Source organism: Falco punctatus, assembly GCF_963210335.1.
Source record: "Falco punctatus genome assembly, chromosome: 5".
Classification (NCBI taxonomy): domain Eukaryota; kingdom Metazoa; phylum Chordata; class Aves; order Falconiformes; family Falconidae; genus Falco; species Falco punctatus.
The window spans coordinates 28073926-28092311 of record NC_137584.1 but is presented as its reverse complement, the minus strand read 5'-3'; the positions used below and the strand labels follow the sequence as shown (position 1 = coordinate 28092311).

Below are 18386 nucleotides of genomic sequence, written 5' to 3'. Positions count from 1 at the left end.
GTGAAAACTGGCCATATGGCTGACGCTTGGGGGGTCTTTCTGGTGCTCCTTGGGGTGCTCCCCACTGACCCTGGGGTGGTTCGGCTGGCTCCGACTGCCGATCCCTCCCCTGTCACCACCTCTTACTCTGTGGTATCAGAGCAGCCAGCAGGACGTAACTACAGGCTGGGATTATTTAGGGCTGTCATTGCTGCTGACCAAACACGTACAGCAGGTTGACTCGTGAAAGAGAAGTTATTCTTTTTTTAAATGTAGGTTTTGAGGCTCAAGCTTTCGCACCACAGTGGACAGGGAGTGCTGCTTCACTAGAAAAGCTGCTTTCAGACAAAGTTTCCTCATTTTGTTTTATGGTGGGGGATAAAAAGATCATTCTCTTGCATGCAATTTGATAGGAAGGCCAGAACACCCCTGCCAGGGCCCGTGGGGCAGGGCAGCAGTGTGAGCCAGAGCGAGCGAGGAGAGCTGGGCTTCGGGCACTTCCACACTGCGAGGGCTGGTGAAGCTTTGGATCCCCTCCTGACTGCAGATCTTCACAGCAGCATTCCTTGTGTGACAAGCCTTTTTCACATTTCCCCATTCAGCTGATTGTGGGTGCTGCGCTATTTTAAACCCACATGGAAGTATGTTTTTAGGACCATCTGCTACCGGCCCTAACCCAGATGATACAGTTAGAGCCTGCCCACAGCATCCTCCCCTCCTTCAGACAGTTCCAGGAACAAGCGGTGAGTCAGTCCCGCAGCTGAACTCATATTTAGCTAACCCTGATATCCTGCCTATCAGAGAGAAATGCACAACGGCCTTCCCAGGTGCAAAGCCCTGTTGTTTCCATTAGTTAGAGGATGCTTGGAATTTAAAAAAAAAAAACAAAAAAACCAACACTGCCAAAGCAAATGTCACATTAGTTAATGCATCGAATCCTCTCATTCTGCACACTGAAAAGGGAAAAGCCATTCGTGAGCACACGGCAGCTCACCCTTCTTGCTTTTGCTTCAGGCCCCTTGCCTTGCTGAAGGGCAGTTTCTGCCCTTGGCTGCTCATAGGTCTCCCTTTGCCGTTAGCTGCAGCACTGCTGCCAAGGCAGCGGCTGTCCCTCGTGCCGAAATGTCTTTGCACAGCTGGAGCGTGGTTAATTTTTCCTTTGGGCGCTGCGGGTGAGTGTAGGCGTCTCCTGGAGCGGTCCAAAGGCCAGTGTCACCTGTCAGGGTCCCTGCCATCTCTCATTGAGCAAATGTTGTTAAAAACATGTCTGTGGATCTGGATGAGGCTCTTTTCCTCCACCTTAGGAGCTTCCTGAGCCCAAAACAAGGTTTCAGCCAATGGATCATTTGACATACTCTCCTGGAGAGCTGTGTGACTACGAACCGGTATTTATAAGCCGTTACTCGGTGTATTTTAAATGCCTGCTCTTTGATCCCTGTATGATCCAGCAGCCGCTTTCTGGCCGTTTGGCAAAACCAGCAAAACATGCCCTGCTCTGTCATCACATTTCTCCTGGATCCACTTAGCACGCTGCACCGTTTGCCACCCAGCAGGTTAATGTCCCATAATTACCTTCTTCATATAATGAGGAAAGCTCAATATCTCCACAGCGGATACGCTAGCATCCAGCCTGGGCACAGCCTTCCTGTGTTAAATGATACCTGAGGCCCTGTCCTGCTCCCACTGAAGCAGCGGTAAATCCCCCACCGCCTCCACACAGCCGCTGACTTCCCAGTTCTGTGGCACAGAGAAAAACCCTCCCTGACACTGCTGGCAGCGTTGCCTGCAAAATACGTATGAAACCCAAATGTTTTATTTAGGCTACGTTGTAAGTATTTGAATGCTTCTGTGTACGCTTGGATCAGGCCCGTCTGTTAGGAGCTTTTGCTGATGTCCTGTTTCGATAGTGCTGATTTAAATAAGCATCGTGAACCTAATTATCTAGTGCTGCTTACATGACACTGAATTTGCTATGGTACCTTTAAGACAGGCAGGCTTTATCCTGCTCAACAGAAACATCCGCAGCTGTACCACACTCTGCTTTGGGCTCCTTGGAGTTACTTCATTGTCGGCTGACAGCTGTGTCCCCTGACCATTATCTGGCGGTCACATACTTCAATAGCAGACTGTATGTACTGTATGCACTAGACTACAGTGTGACCTGACAGCTTGGCTTCCTCTCCCAGAGTATATCTTCTGCTACTCTTTAGCATCCTACAGTTTATCTGTGGTCAGCTTTCTTACCCATTTCCTGCCAGCTGCTACTGGTCTTTTAGTCAGCTCCGCCAGGCATACAGGCAATGGTGAGCTTTCTGAGCCTTTTGCCACATTATTTCTTGGACATAGGCTTTGCAAAGGCTGCTCTGCAGTTTTATATACAGAATTTCTTCATATGTAGTGTCAGGGCAATTAAAGAATGTCACTCTAAGAAATATGCCTCCTGTTTATGACACGGTATTAATTTTATTTTGGTTCTTGCATTGTTGGAGTGTTATGGCTGAGGCTTGATGAGCACAAAATTGTGTCTACCAACAATTACAACTCATTTGCCCAGCACACGGAGACAGCATTTAGTATCCTTCTTCCCTCGTTTGCTGAGTTGTCCCACAGAGATGTTAAAGTGGGGTACAAGTCCCTGCCCCGGATCCAGAATCTGGTATTTTACAGGATGATAATTCCTCTGCCTAAGCCTTTTGGAAAATGGCTTGTTCTCCAGGCTGGGACTGAGCTGACAGCACTGAAGCGTGGTTCACGTGTTTCAGTTTGGAGGTGTCCCTGTTGCCACAGCAAGGTGCAGCAACTGTGGAGGGTCAGTATTACCAGACGTGTCCCTTGCTCCTGTTGCTCCTGTCAGGTCAGATTTTAGGTTTACTGGTGGGGCTATTTTGGGAAGCACCTGCTCTGGGGAAACCAAGTCTTTGGAGCTCAGGGCTATAAAGTGAGGTTTTACTCAGCCCCAAATGAGATGAGTGTACAGTGGGGCAGAAATCAGCCCCCCAGACTCTGGGGTGCTGGCCTATTGGAAAAAATGGCTTTGAAACAGTGGAAAGAGTCGAGTTCAAAGCCTTGCTCAAAGAATTCCCTTCTCTCCTCTCCTCTCCTCTCCTCTCCCCTCCCCTCCCCTCCCCTCCCCTCCCCTCCCCTTCCCTTCTCAGAAAAAAAGTACTCGCTAAACTTTTATGAGCTTTATGAGTCAGCATGTAATACATCCTTATGCTGGAGTATGGGGCAGTATGGAAGTTCCTGAGTTCCTGTGACTTCTTGTATGCTCTTTGCTGAGCCCTGACACATACCATCAGTAGCTGCGTCCTCTGTAATTAAGTGTAGGGAGAGCATGGATAAGAGCATGGATAAGGCCATGACTGTGTCCTGTTCAACTACGCAGGCTAACCGCATGCCTGGAAGCAGGAGTGCTTGGGCCAAAGGCTGAGGCAGACTGTGGAAAATCAAAGGGAATAAGAAATCGGGATCACGCAGCAGAGTTCACTGCTGAGCTTCCGGGAGACTGAATGTTCACGGCACAGTCTCTCAAATTTGTCTCGCTATCCTAGAGCCAGCATACGTGAATACTCTGTGTTTGACATTCAGCATTGATGCCTGCTTCTCTTCTGGTCACTTTAGTAGACATACCTAGGAAAAATCTAGTCCAACTGAGCACCACAGAATGCTAAGGTGGAAACTACCTGTTAGATCTTTCTGTGCCTGCTGTGGGGCTCCTGCCATGTATTAAGGTGTTACAGATTTCAAGACATTGATGCATGTGGCTTCTTAAAAGTCAGGTTCCAGTGAATCCACTTGACCTAATGATGTAGATCTGCTAGTATTACTATTTGTCTCTCCATTATTTACTAATCCAGTGGTTTTTTTAATCAGATCTAGCTTTCAATAGCAACATTTCTTCATTTTCTCCAGGTAATTGCTAAGGGTAGTGAACACCACTGGGCTAAGATGTTTCTGTGGGATCCCATTAGACATCTTATGAAGATGGGGATGAATCAGGAGAGCCTTTTTGAGTGCTATTGGCTCACTAGCTTTTAATTGATTTAATATGAGGTACATTAATTGTGGATAGTGCTAATTATTTTAATCAGAATACTGTGTGGGACTGCATTAAACGCCTCACAGATGTTGAAACCCATGACATAGATACAGCTACCTTTATCAGCTAAACTTGTAATTTCACCAAAAAGCAACACCAAGCTCATTTGACAAGACTTTTCCACAAAGCCATGCTGATGACTATTAATTACGCTGCCATCTTTTAAGCCTTTTTCAACTCTGACCCACATAAGCCTGTCTGAGCAGGTTGAAGCTTCAATGCAAATGAGACATGGGGGCAGAGGGGACTTGTGGAGCTGTGTGTCTGGGCCAGGAGCTATGCTGGGCTGTACTAGTCATGAAAGGATGTGGGGGAAAAAAGACTGTTGCTTTGTTAACCCTTCCCGTCGATCCACTTGATTCCTTGGTCAGTGTTAGGCTAACCAGCCTGTGATTGCCCAGGCTGCTTGTTTTACACTCTGTGAACAGTGATGCCTCATGAGCTTTTTGCCTGTCTTGTGGAAGTTCTCCAGTAGTCCAGAATGTGTGAAAAATCAACACGAACATTTTGGAGAACTCTTTGGCACACTCTTTAATATGCTGGGGTGCAGCTTACCAAGTGCTGCTGATTGAAAAATGTTCAGTTTTGATAGCTGCTGTTTAACTTTCCCCTAAGTAACTGATGGAATAGAAAGTGTTTCCTTATCACTGTGAGATAAGAATACATCATCCTGCTACTTTCCAAATACAAACCTGAAATATTTATTGAATACTTCTGCTTTTATGAATCATGACTGACAATTTTGAGATTCCTATCTAGCTGTGGAGCTATCCCATTGTTAGGATTTTGTTTGTTCCTGATATTTAAACAGTTCCTCTTTATTGTTCTTACTGGCTGCAGATTTCTGTGTTGGTGCCTTAAATTTCCTATGGTAATTTCCTCACTGCTGTTATATGTACACCCACACTGTCAAATCCAGATGCAAGTCCAAAGTCCAAACCACCAAAGTTTTAATGAATCCGGGCCGCTGTTTTTGTCTTATCCCAGTACAAACAAGCAGCTATAAAGTTCGGATTGAGGTTTAATTTCTGAATTTCATATCCTTTGCCCCGAATCCAGAAGAGCTGGCGTGTTTCAAAGCCACCTCTTATTCAGTGACTCTCGGTCTTTCAGCATCAAGATTAGGAAAAAAAAAATCCTATTTGTTTCATTCCTGTGAACCAGGAATGAACTGGTTTGCACTAGGACAGAAATATCTGGGTTATTTTTTGAGTGGTGAGTATGGACTTGGCTACAGCGGTAGTTGGTGGATGAGGCTGCTTGACATTTGCTCCCATGCAGTGCTCAAACTGTTGCAGAACTGACTGCAGAGAGTAGAGGCTTTCTGCAGGTAGGGAGCAGCTATTCGGTAAGGAGGCCCAAGCTCTTGCACTTTGGTCCAGGTGCTGCTGCAGTGTGTATAAATAAGGGCAGATGGGAAATAACAGGGCAGCAGGGACTGATGAATTCAACGCATCAGGGCTGAAGCCATGCACGTTACCTCCCTGTCCTGCTGAGCAGCCACTCGCAGCAGTGCTCATCCCTGGGTGTGTGGATAGGAGGGTAAGCCTAAGTGCTGCACTGGTTTGAGTTTTGAGGTGGGGTGGCAGTGGCATCTGGAGACATTGGGTGGGATGAGTGAGACTTTCTCGTTGCTTCCTTCCCAGCTGCTGGGGGGTGTGTGAGACATTTTTCACCCTTCTTCCTGCTATCGGAACCAGCAGGCTGCTGTCTTCTGCAGTTGTGTGGGATGGTGTGCCCCAGGGGCATAGAAAAGCCCTTCTAGGTAACAGCACGTGAGTTGTTATTTTTGATTGCAACTGGGTGAACATTTATTGACTCTTTGGCTGGTTAAAGTTATTTAGAAAGTTATGCAGCTGGAAGAATGCTGCAAGCCTGGCTTACAACTCTCCTCTCTTTCCCAGTAATAGACTTTGATTTGCTGTAGTTCATTTCCCTCTGAAGTCTGCTTTTTGTAGATAACATAAAGCACTTGGCATAGTGGTTGATAACTGAATGTATGAAGCATGACATTTTCCTAGATACAGTATGCCATATGAACACTTGTCTTTTGTATCGGAACCCATAAACAAGAGTTGACTAAGGGCAAATAGCTTGCTCAGGTCGAGCGGAGAGGCAGGGAGTGAGAGTCAGTGCTGAGGGGAGTGTGATGTGGCCAGAGCTGCTTGGGGAGGGCATGTGGCAAGAGAAGGCAAAGCCCAAGGGCAGATGATCCCTGTGAGCCAGCTGGTAGCAGGTGAGGTGACTCATGATGCAGAGAGAAAAAAAGTCGTTTGGAAAATTAATTTCCTTCTTACTTGTTTTTCTGTCCAGTGATTTAAATACTGACATGTTTTTCTGGCTCTGGCACCTCTCCTCCGACCTCCCCCAGACCAGTGAAACCTCAGAAATTGGCATTAAGGACCAGGACATCCCTGCTGGTTTTGGTCCTGGACAGCCGTGTGGGGGTAGATGATGGTGGCCATGCTGAGCCCTCTGGCGAGGCAGTTAACCTCTTTGTTTCTCACTCACCACCCACAACGACAAGCTAAAAATAGTATCCAGTCTTACAGAATTCTGGGAACCTTAATTCCTTAGTATGAATAAAGCACTGAGCTCGGTGGCTGGAAAGCACTCTGTGCTGTAAGCTGGAGCATTATGTATAGTAGTGAATATGCAGAACTATGTAGTATATTTTAAAAGTAATGAAGCTTCACACCTTCAGCTTTGCTATTAAAGCTTTGCCGAGAGCTGGATCCACACTGCTGTGCTGCTGAGAGTTATTAAGGGTGCGTGTGAACCGAGGGAAAATGACTGCCCTTCTTCTTAACAGCCCTGAAGGTTTTACGCCAGGTGCTGGGCTCCAGCCAACACAGGACATACCCAGAAAAGTAAAGGATAGAGAAAGTGGCCATGTCATGAAAGGCAGCTAGAAGGATATGGGAAATACATAGCTCTGGTGAGTCAAGTTGAAGATACTTGGGGTTGAATTTTCAAGCCTCCTTTCCTAAACTGTGAATGCAAGCTGCAGGCAGGCAAGTATAGGCCAGAGACAACTCAAAGAAATGCTGACTTGCTCATGAAAATGCAGATTTTACAGTTGTGTGTGTAAGAACATTCGCATAGCAAGTAAAAAGCTGTGAACTGCTTCCTTTGATGCAGACTGAGCTTAGCCATCTTTGGTTCAGGCTCAGTTTTAGGGGAAAGTAAGTTAATTACTGATTCTGGATGAGAATCAGGCATCCATCTGCACTGAGTTTTTGCATTCTGTTTCAGCTGTACATTTATGATATATCCAGAGGTGCGGGAACTGAAACTGAAAAAAATACTTGTGGGATTCCACAGAGACGGAAGCTGCCACTGGTTTGCACGTGTGAATTTTGCCAGTGCATTTTGGTGGCTTAGAACGAAAGTCTGGTGCTTGCTTGTAATGAAAGTTGAACCTAAAACTGGCCTTATTCAAATTCCCAATGCCCAACAAACTGGGGTACGGTGTCTTAAGGCAGAAGAGAGAGGCAACACCAGGTAAAGATGCTGTTACATTTATTTTAGTGCTTGGAGTTCATTAGAGTTGGGTGAAAATTACTAGCTGAAAGAATTCTAAGTAAACCAATTTAAAATGTAGTTATGAAGGGCTCAACATAGTGTGTGTGTGCATGTGTAATTATGTTTCTTGCCCGTGTGCACTGTACTCCATGATTGCATTCTGCAGCAAGTGGAACTGGGAGAAGGGATGTGCAGGGGAATAGCTGCACAGGGAGCAGCCGCTGCTGACAGGCTGCTTGTGCTGGGTTTATCCTGCATCTGAAGATGTGCTCTTAGCTGTGCCTGAGCTAGCGCTGAGCGGGGTATCAAACCCAGTGTAGCCATAGCAATGCATAGTTGTGTTTCAGCTGCTTGGAGCTGGGAACAAACAGCAGGCAGGTGGCTGCAATGAGCTCCATGCTGCTCTCCTGGGATGCTCCTGGGCTGTGCCATAGCAAGCTTGTACGAAACCAGCTTGGGGCTGCCCACACAAGCTGCAGTGTAGCTTGGGACAAGACCACTGACATTCTGGCTAGTGGCATTTCAAGGTTGTCCATATCACCTTTGTGGCCAGCAGTGGGGGGTAAACCCCATCTGATCGGCAAGTTGTTGCAGGCCAGCTCGTGTCCGTCCTGTTGGGAGCGAAATCACCCTGGAATGGGCTTGTTGCATCCACACCATGTGCTCTGGAGTGAGCTACGCCTGTGCAGAGTGGGTGTACGAGTGGGGAGACTTGTCCCCGTTGGCTATGCTTGGCATTCCTGCCATATGCTGACCTGGGGCTGGAGCCTGGGGTGAGCAGACCAGCACGGCGCTGACACTGCGCACGTCCAGGAGCCATGCAGGTCAGGCCACATGGACAGTGTGGAGGCACCTTTTTGAGACTGTTGCATCTGGGCTTTCCTCCAGCTGTCTTTCTTCTGTAGTCTTATATTACTGAATGTACGAAAGGTCAGGAAATGTTCCTAGCATCCTTCTTATGTGAAACAGGGAACCCAGTGAGGCAGAGAAAGGAGAGAAGAAATCCCTGGAGGAAGGTGGGCTACAACAGGGAGGTCGTTCAGGGGGTGAAGTCAGGAGTGCTAAAATGCATTTTATCATCAGCGGTGAAGGGACATGATACCAAATGAGCATGCCTGAGTTAGGTAGTGAGCTGTGCACAGAGGCACATTTAGGACCGAAAGTGAAAGGACATGCTCCCGCTGACTCATGCAGTCATCCATAGCACGAGAGTTATCCCTTTTGTAAGAGATGCAGCCATAGCCAGGCAGCTGCTGTGCCACCACACATGACTCTCGTCTTCATCTTACACGGGAACAGAGGGCAGGAAGGAGCCTCCTGGGGCAGTGTGCTCAATCTCTGCTATCACATCCTGTAATTCCCGATCAAGCACAATCTTATAAAAAAGCAAAAAAGCAGTGTTGTGCCCATGTTGTTTTATTGTTTCCTTATGCTCTCTGTACGTCTGCTTTCTGTTACTGGCCTTAATTGGGTTGTTAGCTGCTTGGGGCAGCAGTGGTCTTCTTGTCGTCTCATCATTTGCTGCAGAGGGCCAGTATCACACAGACTATCGCGTCAGCACTTCATACGCATCCGCTGACATTTTTTGGACATGGGCCGCAAGATAGAGATGTTCCATTGGGACAGGCGCATTTTCACAGCAGGAAACCCATGTTTCTGTTTTGTCCTTTGATCAGTAGGTGCTGGTGTGTGTCTGAAGTTCTTGGTGATTTTTCAGCACAAACAACTAATCCTTTTCCTACTTAATCATTCAGTTGGCACCAATGTGTGCCTCTGAGTAATGGCCTAAAGACCAGAACTTCTAGCCAAATCTTGCATTTTGCTAAAACCACAAATCAAACTTTGAAAAATTGGCCCAGTAAGAAATAAAGCTTCCCAATAAAGAGAAAGGAATATTTCATCTGCTGTCATCTTAACTCTTAATACCTTCTTGCAGGAAAGAACTATTTCTGGAAGATGGCAAAAGAAATGAAAAGGGGTAGCAGTGCCTACAGCTGATAACACTGACCTGTTTTCCTGGCATTCCTCCAAACTCAAGGCCAGCTTTGCCTGAAATAAAGGTGATTCATCAGCTGAATTGCAAGCAGATAGTGTGGTGCAGAAGCACAGTCATAGACACATTATTTCAATAACCTGAGTTTTAGCTGTTCCACTTTAAAAACTAATGAAGCAAATAATGTTATGACACAGATGTAGGCAGTGAAAATGTGTCAGAGAAAGACAATTAACCTCTGTACTAATAAAGTCTGTCAAATTAGTAAAACATTTTTTATATATTATAATAGCTAATAAGAAATAGATAGGCCATGAGTATTCAGTGCCGCAAGCTTTGTGGAATCATTTATGCCTTTGGAAAGTAGACGTAAAACTTCATCAAAGACAAGCAGGAGGTTTTTATCTCTTTTTTTGCACAGGTGTAAACGACTAAAAAGTCACAGGGTGACTTTTGCTGGGGTGGGTTGTGCATTTCTCAGGTGCCATTGGCATCATGTCCCTGCTACTGCAGCTAAGGTTGGGCTTTTATTTCCACATACAGGCATCCTTTAATCACTTACCTGTTATATTATTGGTTCTCTGCCAGACATTCATGGGGCATTCTGAGCTGAAACACGATTGATTAAAAACCAAAGCAAAATGGATTCTGTAACCCAGCTGCCTGGCTGGATAAATGGAGTTATATGAGATGGTTGCCTGGAGCCAGGGGCAGGTTCTCTCCAGTCCTTGTCCTCTTTGCCTTAGCGTTGTGATTTCTCCTACTCAGAGGTAGTATGAAGCTAATGTAGACTGTGAACCAAAGCTAGGTCAGTTTAATACAGGCTTGAAATTCTTTGCTAAGTCATGTAAAAGTTATTGTGGACAAAACTGACTGCTCCCATGGGAGAAACAGCAGTATGCTGAAACCGAGTGAGCTTCCTAATGCAATAATGTTGTAAGCGTTGTAGTGCTATAACCTATAGCTGCTTCACACTGTGTTTTGAACAACTTAAGTCTCCTGGTGAACATCACATTTGCAGTTCTGTCACATTGTGATGTCACCAAAGTTGCTGGCCACTCAAACATTGATGGTACAAATACACTGAAAAACATAACCTGACATTGCATATGTCTTCTAGGACACACAGTAATAAAACATCCCTTTATCTTGTTTGCAAACACTTCAGACCAATGCACTAAGGCATTAGAAGATTAAACCCCCTTATTAATCCAACAACAGTCACCTGCCATCATTTCTCTTAAAGCAAAACCTGTATAGTATTGTGACTCATACTCACAATCCTACACAGCCATAACTTGTGCTGGCATGTGTGTGATAAAAGCAAAATTTTATCAAAGGCTTTCATATCTTAACTTTGTCCTACCTCTATACCTACAGAAGTGTTACTGTTAAAGGTGCTAAGTAATATTTAAATATTAATAATTAACAACAAACACCTCATATAAGTTATTGTTATTGAAGGGCACGTGCTCCTGATTATGGCCTCTGTCCTTGTGCTCCCCCACACTGTACCCTTTTACCTTTCCTGGCACAAAGAACCTTGTGTGTGCCTCCCATGCCTCCTACCATGGTCAAGACTTCTTGGATGGAAGGTGTCGCACTGAAGAGCAGACATGGACCTGAATGACAGCCTTTCCCATGGACAGGCAGCCTGTAACCCTCACCCTCTGCGTACATAAGTCCTTCTTCAGATTTCGACTGAGTTAATTTGTATGACTTTGACTAACCAAGCAATTGATCTGATCACCTATGTGACCACCCACCAGGTGCATGTCAGATCTTGCACACAGTATGGGAATGCTGGTAGCATTAGCTACTGTGTCTCAGTGTCACAGTTCCTGGTGCAGCCATCTTTTGCATGAGCCTTCGTTGAGCTGACTCTTGTTAAATTGTATTCAGAGGCTTAAACAGCCCTTGACTGAGTTATCCATTACAAAATATGATATTTGGCTGAACTTGATTAAAAGAAATGGCTGAAACCATGTTATTTTAGTCACGAGTGAATTGTTGCCTTTGAATTTGTTCAGTCAAACATCAGGTCAGATGAACTACTGGAAGGGTCTTGCTTTTTGACTAGGTCTTAAAGAAATGAATAGTTTTTAATTCTTTTAATCAGACTATTTTTTGCTTGGGAAAACAGCTTTTTGTGCTTTTTTAATTACACAGTGAAAATTATATTAAAAGTTATTTTTTAACTTCTTTCTATGTCTTAAGAAGCTTTGAGAGGATTAATTAAGCATCCAAACTACCTGCTGAGGTAGGTAAATGTTACTATCTCTGCTTTTCTGACGGGGAATCTGAGGCACAATGTCACACAGAGCTTGAATCCGTCAAGTTTCCATTTCAGAAAAAGACAAGGAAGATCAGCACCTGCCAGGGAGCAATTAATAGATTAACAGAGTCAGGTGTGAGTGGTTTTCCCAAGGTCAAACTATAAAGTTACGGACAGACAGTTGCAAGCATTTGAGTTAATGAGTTACTGATGGTGAGCTGAACTGTGAAAACCCACAGGTACGTGCTCCTAGTCACAAGGAATGTATGTGACAGTACAAACTGCTATGAAACAGCATTTGTGAGGCCTGAGAGTAGCCTTGCCATGGCTCAGCTGATTTCCTAGGCCGCCACATCTTGATATCTGGCCATCCTTTGTCCCTGTGTCAAAGTCCTCCCCCCTGTGGTGTGATCTGTAGGGGTTGAGAAATCTGCTCTGCAGATCCAGGCATGGGAAAGGAGCTAAAAGAGCTGATTTGGCTCTGGTTGTTCTCGGTAGTACTGTGGACTTGGATGATTTCCACACGTGACATCTGAGACATTTTCTTATACTCAAGGAAGTTCTTCACTTAAAAAACACCTCCATCAAATCCAGTCTCCCTGTTGGTTTAGTAGTTTTTACTAAAAATGGCAGAATTTACCATTCTTTTGAAATTAATGATAAGCCCCTACAAGAAACATCACTTATCTGTGGGCTGAGAACAGCCCTTCATCTTGCACTCTCTGCTTTCTGTTCATCTGTATCCCAGTCCTCATCAACAGTTTCCCATGGGAATTGTTATATTAAAAATGTAATGACAGAAATGTTGTTTTGTATAGGACTGTTAGAAAAGCAATGAATGCTGTGCAGATGTGCGTATTGGAACCTCTGTACCTCTAGGAAATATACTGCTGTGTTGTGATAGGTTTCTCTCTAAAGCTGTAATTAACCACAGTCAGCAGCATGCTTGAAAGGGTTAAAGGAAAATAGGTTTGAGGAAATATTCAAAGCCATGTGTAGGTGCTGCACATTTGGCAAGGCAGTTACATGTGTGCCTGCAAAAAACGCAATGGGAAGTGTGTCAATCGCCTCTCTTAGCAGATGCACATAAGTAGTCTGGGTAAGCAAGATGCTGGTTGCCACATAATTAGAGCACGGGGCTGTGTCCCAATGCCCCAGTTTCTGTTTGTGACCCTGCAGTAGCCTGGCATATGACAAAGGACAAAGCATTCAACTTCTCCAGGTCGGTGTCATCAACAAAGCAGGGTGACTGCACATCTGTGTGAATCAGCCAGTGCTGCAGTGTTAAAAGTGCTATCAAGATGCCGAGTACAAAGCTCAGTGTTAGTCATGATGTTACCTTCCTCGCTGTTAAATCTGGGTATCTGCTACGTCCAGCTTGAGATCTCAGAGCTTATCTGTGGAGTGTGTTGCATGAACACCTGATAGATTGTCTGAGGCTCTGTAACAAATAGTTCTCTTTTTTGCTTCTGCTAAAATTTCTCAGGCTCCTACACAAGTCTGCGGAATAAATTTCAGTAAGATGTATGACCTACCAGAAACCCAGGTACTTTGCTAAGACGCATTTCTTCAACTCCGCCTTCAACACTGAAGGCACAGATAATAGCAGGCATCAATAACCATATTTTAACAAAGTTGTATTTAACGTATGAGTGTATAAACGCATTATATAGCTATATTTGAAAAGTGAACCGCATATATTCATATTTATTTTCATCTATGAAGATTTCTCCCTGGGAGGAGAAGAGAGAAAAAAAGAAGGATCAACGTGTGACAGATGCACATCAGGGAAGTGGGTTGTCACACTGCAGGGAGGTGTTGAGATGTCACAATGATAGGCATGCTATACTAACCTGAGCAGAACAAAATACGCTGTTCAGAAAATTGAGCAGACGTAGAAACCATTAACTGACCTAGTGAGAAATGGTGCTGAGGTGAACTACAATTTTTAAATAATACGCAATCTGGAGAAGTCTCTGTAAAACAGGTGTTAGAGTTTCAAGTTGAACATTTTACGTTTGTCCCTAAAGGCAGATCTGTTAAGTTTTTTCTTTGTGAGGGTATAGGCTTGAGGGGAATCACCTGTACCACAGCGGTATCCTTTGCTTTTAGAAATGGAACGGCAATCTGCTGCCCGTGCTGCTCTGAACTGACCTTCGAGTCTGCTCTTGCAATCCAGTATCAGTTTTCTGAGCCTAAGCTTTAAGTCACAGGCTTTGCAGGAGTCTCCCCAGAGAGCTTTGAGGCAGTTCATCAAAGCAGGTGGAAGGAAGAGTATGTTGTAATAGATCTTTCATTCTTGCATATGAGTAACGAGGAGGAACAAAACGTGCTGTCTGTGGACATAATTTTTCTTTAGAAATCAATCATACCAGGACTATAAATATAAACAATGTATTACAGGTGCTACGTACAGCCTTAAATATTCTTCTCTGGTGCCAAGGTGTGTGTATTGGTGTGATTTTGTGATGGACGGAGAGAAATACTGTCTTTTATTTTTGTGACGGCTCAAATACTGTGTTAAACAAATTACTCCCAGGACATCTAAAATATTTTTATTGTCTGAGAAGCTCAATCCAAACAATTAGTTTGTGTTTGATTTCCTAGGTAAGTTAATAAGCTTTTTAGAGTCCTTCATGATTGCAGTTTAACCGGTGTCTCAGAATTTATGCCTCTGTTTTGCCTGCTCAGCATTAGTATTGTTCATTCACCAGTCAAGCACTTATTTCCTAAAGCGGCCCCTTCCCCTTCTCAGTACCTGCACTCCGTTGCCCCGTGAAATTTCACTTTTCTGGTAGCTCTTGCACGTCCTGAATGATGTGAACCTCTACCTGGGATAAATTATTCCTCGCTGGGCTTATTCCAGCAGCATTCAAGAAGTTCCAGACACCATTCGGAAATGAGTATGAAGTTGAAGCTAGCAGCTCTGCTGCCCAGGAGATTGAGTTGCTGTCATATTGCATCTGACTTGCATCAGATCAGAGTTTAGGATTTGGGTGATTTGTTCTTCAGATTAATGTCAATCTGTTTTAAATTAAAACACCCTGGGGCAAATCCTTCGCTATGATCAATGAACTGTCTGGCTGCAGTCAACCAACATTACAACAGACATGAATTTGGCCTCCTGGTTCATTGCCTCATCCCCTACAACATCACTTTCCTTATGTGGTTCAGACATCAAGCCTTTGATCCTGTAAGTTGTTGACCATCTTCCACTGAAATCAGTGAGAATGGAGGGTGCTTCAGTGTTCAACACCTTGTTGGTTTGGGCACGAGAAACGGACCACATATCTGCTCTACCTAAAATATAATTACGGTGTATCTGTGAGCGGGAAATCTGCTTTGCACCTGTTTTGTCACAGGAACAAAAGGCACAGGAAGTATTTGGAAAATGAGGAACACACCTGTGTGGGAGTGTATAACAAAGCATCTTTATATATAATCATTTGCTATAAGTCATTTCAGAGTTGACAAGCTGTTTTTCAACTTCATGTCACCACTGCCTGATGCATCCAATTAGTCCTGTTCTCCAGCTGACAAATATCAGCTGCTCTCTCTAAAACATGGTTTCTCCCTTAAGTACATCCCTCTGGCAAAGTTAAATATTAATTATCCTTTTTTTATATTATGATTATTCATGGGTGCTAATGTCACTACACAACAAACGGGTAAGTCAATACCACAGAATACTAAAAGTGTTGTTTCTGAGCCTCTGCATTAGCCGAGATGTATGGAACCGTGCTAGAAAAGCATGTGGCAGTTGTGGCTGGGCTGTGCTGACAGTCACGCATGTCAGTGGTGAGACTCGGAGCCCTGTGGTTTGGTGGATGGGGGCACTGGGCCTGGATGTGGGAAATGTACCTTCTCTTCCTAGCTCAGACACTGGCCTGTTTTATAACTGCGCAGATCATATCAGCTTTTACTCTGCATATTGAAATGGCAAGGCACAGAGCAGCACAGGTACTGAGGTGCCCAGATACCTGCACAGGTTGTGTGGACTTGTACTTTTGCTGAGTATATTTGGGTGGTGCTGGTCTGCAGGAGCCTTTTGGGGTCCTGCTGTCCTCCCTTCCACCTTTTGTGCCAACAGTTGTGGGAGCTGGTGGTGGGCTCTGCTCTTAGCTCTCTGTCATGCTTTGTCCTTCAGCTTCAATAATTCCCTCTTCCCTAGGCAGTTACCACCCCTAAGACAGAAGAGCACAGTCCTTCACAGAGCAGACGAGTGCTTCTCATTGCCACACCAGTAGGTAGCTATTTCACATGGATCCCGTTTCTGTTTGCTTTCTCTCTGACTAACCACAGCCAGTGCCTGTGAGCCTTCCTTTCAAAGCCAGCTGTCTTTATATGCTGGCCCTCAGGAAGATCCGTATCAGGGCCTTGTGAAAGGGACCAAACCCAGACACTGAGCAGGGAGGTATGTTGTAATTGTGTTTCCTGAGACCAGTTATACCAGCCGTACCCACCCGATGACAACCTTAGCTGTTCCCACAAAAATGATGTTGTCCATCTTGTCCAGTTTGATGCTGAAGCAGCCGTTTTCTTTCCTCCTGGAGGAAACTTTGTGTTTGTTCTGTTCATCTGGATGTGGAGCTGGGCTCCTTTGCTGGCCCCATGCAGGGGCTTATGTTGCTGTGCAATCCCTTATCCTTCGTACCTTTCAAAGCATTGCGGGCAGCTCTGAAGCCATTCCCTTCCCTGGGTGGCACTTCAGGGTATGCAGGCTCACTTTTACCTCAGTGTCTTCTGCTCACTGCAGCTTGGTCCGTCTGTCTCTCCACGTGAATCAGAAAGACGCTGAAATAGAGGAGGATCTCCTGTAGCTGTTGCTTGCCTTATTCCAGTTTCTCACCTTGCCATTGACCTGACTGTTTGACCTAGCTTATTTGTGAACGTCTTCTAGCATGACTAGCATTTTCTTAACTGTATCACACAACCCAGCATGTCTGCAGCTCAGTGTGCTAGACTTGTCTGGCCTCCCTTTCTGTATCCAGTCAAGTAGCTGCAGTTCAGTTGATACACTGAGGCAAACCACAGGACTGAAACAGCAACTGACACTTGTTAGAGCTCGGGCTAACATTTTTGCAATATGTAGATGAGAATTAAATTCTGTCCTAGAGCAGTATGTTTTAGAAGCCTGGAGTGTTTGCGGATATATTCATTGTAAAGATAAAAATTAATAACATCTTTTTGCATTGCAAGTGTCTTGCATAGGAAATGGAGTGCAAATAACTATGCCTTGGTACCTGCCACATGTGTAGGTCATGGTTTTATTACATGAAAATTCTTATGTCTCTTTTGTGTTTTTAAGCGTCTAAAGAAAGTGACACCTGATGGAGCTTTTGAAGAATGCTGTTTTTTTGCGTGTTAGGTACCTGCTAAAGATCCAACTCCTGACCAAAAGAAACTGAGGTGGGCAGAATCAATGTGAACATGAAAGCTCCCAAACTGGCAGTCATGGAGGATATCCAATCATTATAATTATTTCCAAGTAATTTAGCATATCTCTAATTATAATATGAGGTCATCTTGATGCAAAATAATGTCTAATTAGACACAATCCTTTTTCAGATACTCATAATAGATTCCAGAGAAAAACCTTTTGGCTCCTCTTATTGTGAGCTTTTAATTCTTAATTTACAATTTTTTTTTTTGTAATTAATTTTTTGAGCAAACAGGGCAAATCAATCTATTTGAATTAATTAGCATTTCTTCCTTGGTTTCCTAGTCTCCCTCCCTGTTATTCCTCTTTTTCTTCCCCTGATTTGAATATTACTCTAATTTATTCATGTTTGTTTGCAACCAGTGCATAATGATTTCAAGCCATAGGCAGGCAAAAGACTGCAGCGTAGGTTGCAGCTCTGGGAAGGAAGGAAGGAAGGAAGGTCTGCAGAAAGGTTGCGTTGGTCACCTTCATTTAGTTACAAACACCTCCTTGCATCAGAACTGGTGAAGGCAGCAGCAGAGTTAAGCAGGATTGTGGGGCTGAGGTGGGACAGGGTAGCAGAGCGGTGGAAGGAACCGCTGCATCCACAGAGAGGGAAAATGATAAGCACCCAAGCAGGAAAACTGACTGATCTACATTTGCTAAAAAAATGATGTAAGCTGAATATTGTTTTACCTTGATACTTTACAAGAAAGTCCCTCTGAGATCAGATTTGCAAAGAGCACCTGGACAGCTTTCACAGGAACATATCTCATCTTTATTTGTCAGTGTTTGTACAGCCACTTGCTTTTTCCAGTGTTTATACCTATCTATTCTTTTTTCTTACACAGATGTACCATATGCTATGTAGCAGGCAGATTTCTACTCTAGTGCGTGCTCGCCCTTTCTCCCCTTGGAGCTGTGAATCTCTAGCCGTGAGAGGCAACGCTGTCCAGTGGTTTGAGCTGTAGGCTGGGTGCCAGCAACTCCCAATGTTTTCTTCTCCTGGTTCCTTCCCTAACTTGTTCTGTATTTTCTGTGTCTGTCAAGCAGTGGAAACTTTTGTCAGGACCATGGTGTCACAGTGTCATGG

At 44.5% G+C, this 18386-nt stretch overlaps 1 protein-coding gene across 1 annotated transcript in view; it reads left to right on the top strand.

Annotated features, from left to right (window-relative positions):
• The window catches only part of LOC308064460 (uncharacterized protein), a 122810-nt gene that overhangs the window by 61598 nt on the left and 42826 nt on the right, over positions 1-18386 (top strand). The window contains exon 6 of the mRNA XM_080388999.1: positions 1-18386. This exon is cut by the window's left edge and continues 21495 nt beyond it; it is cut by the window's right edge and continues 42826 nt beyond it. The gene's annotated coding sequence lies outside the window, so the exon portion shown is untranslated.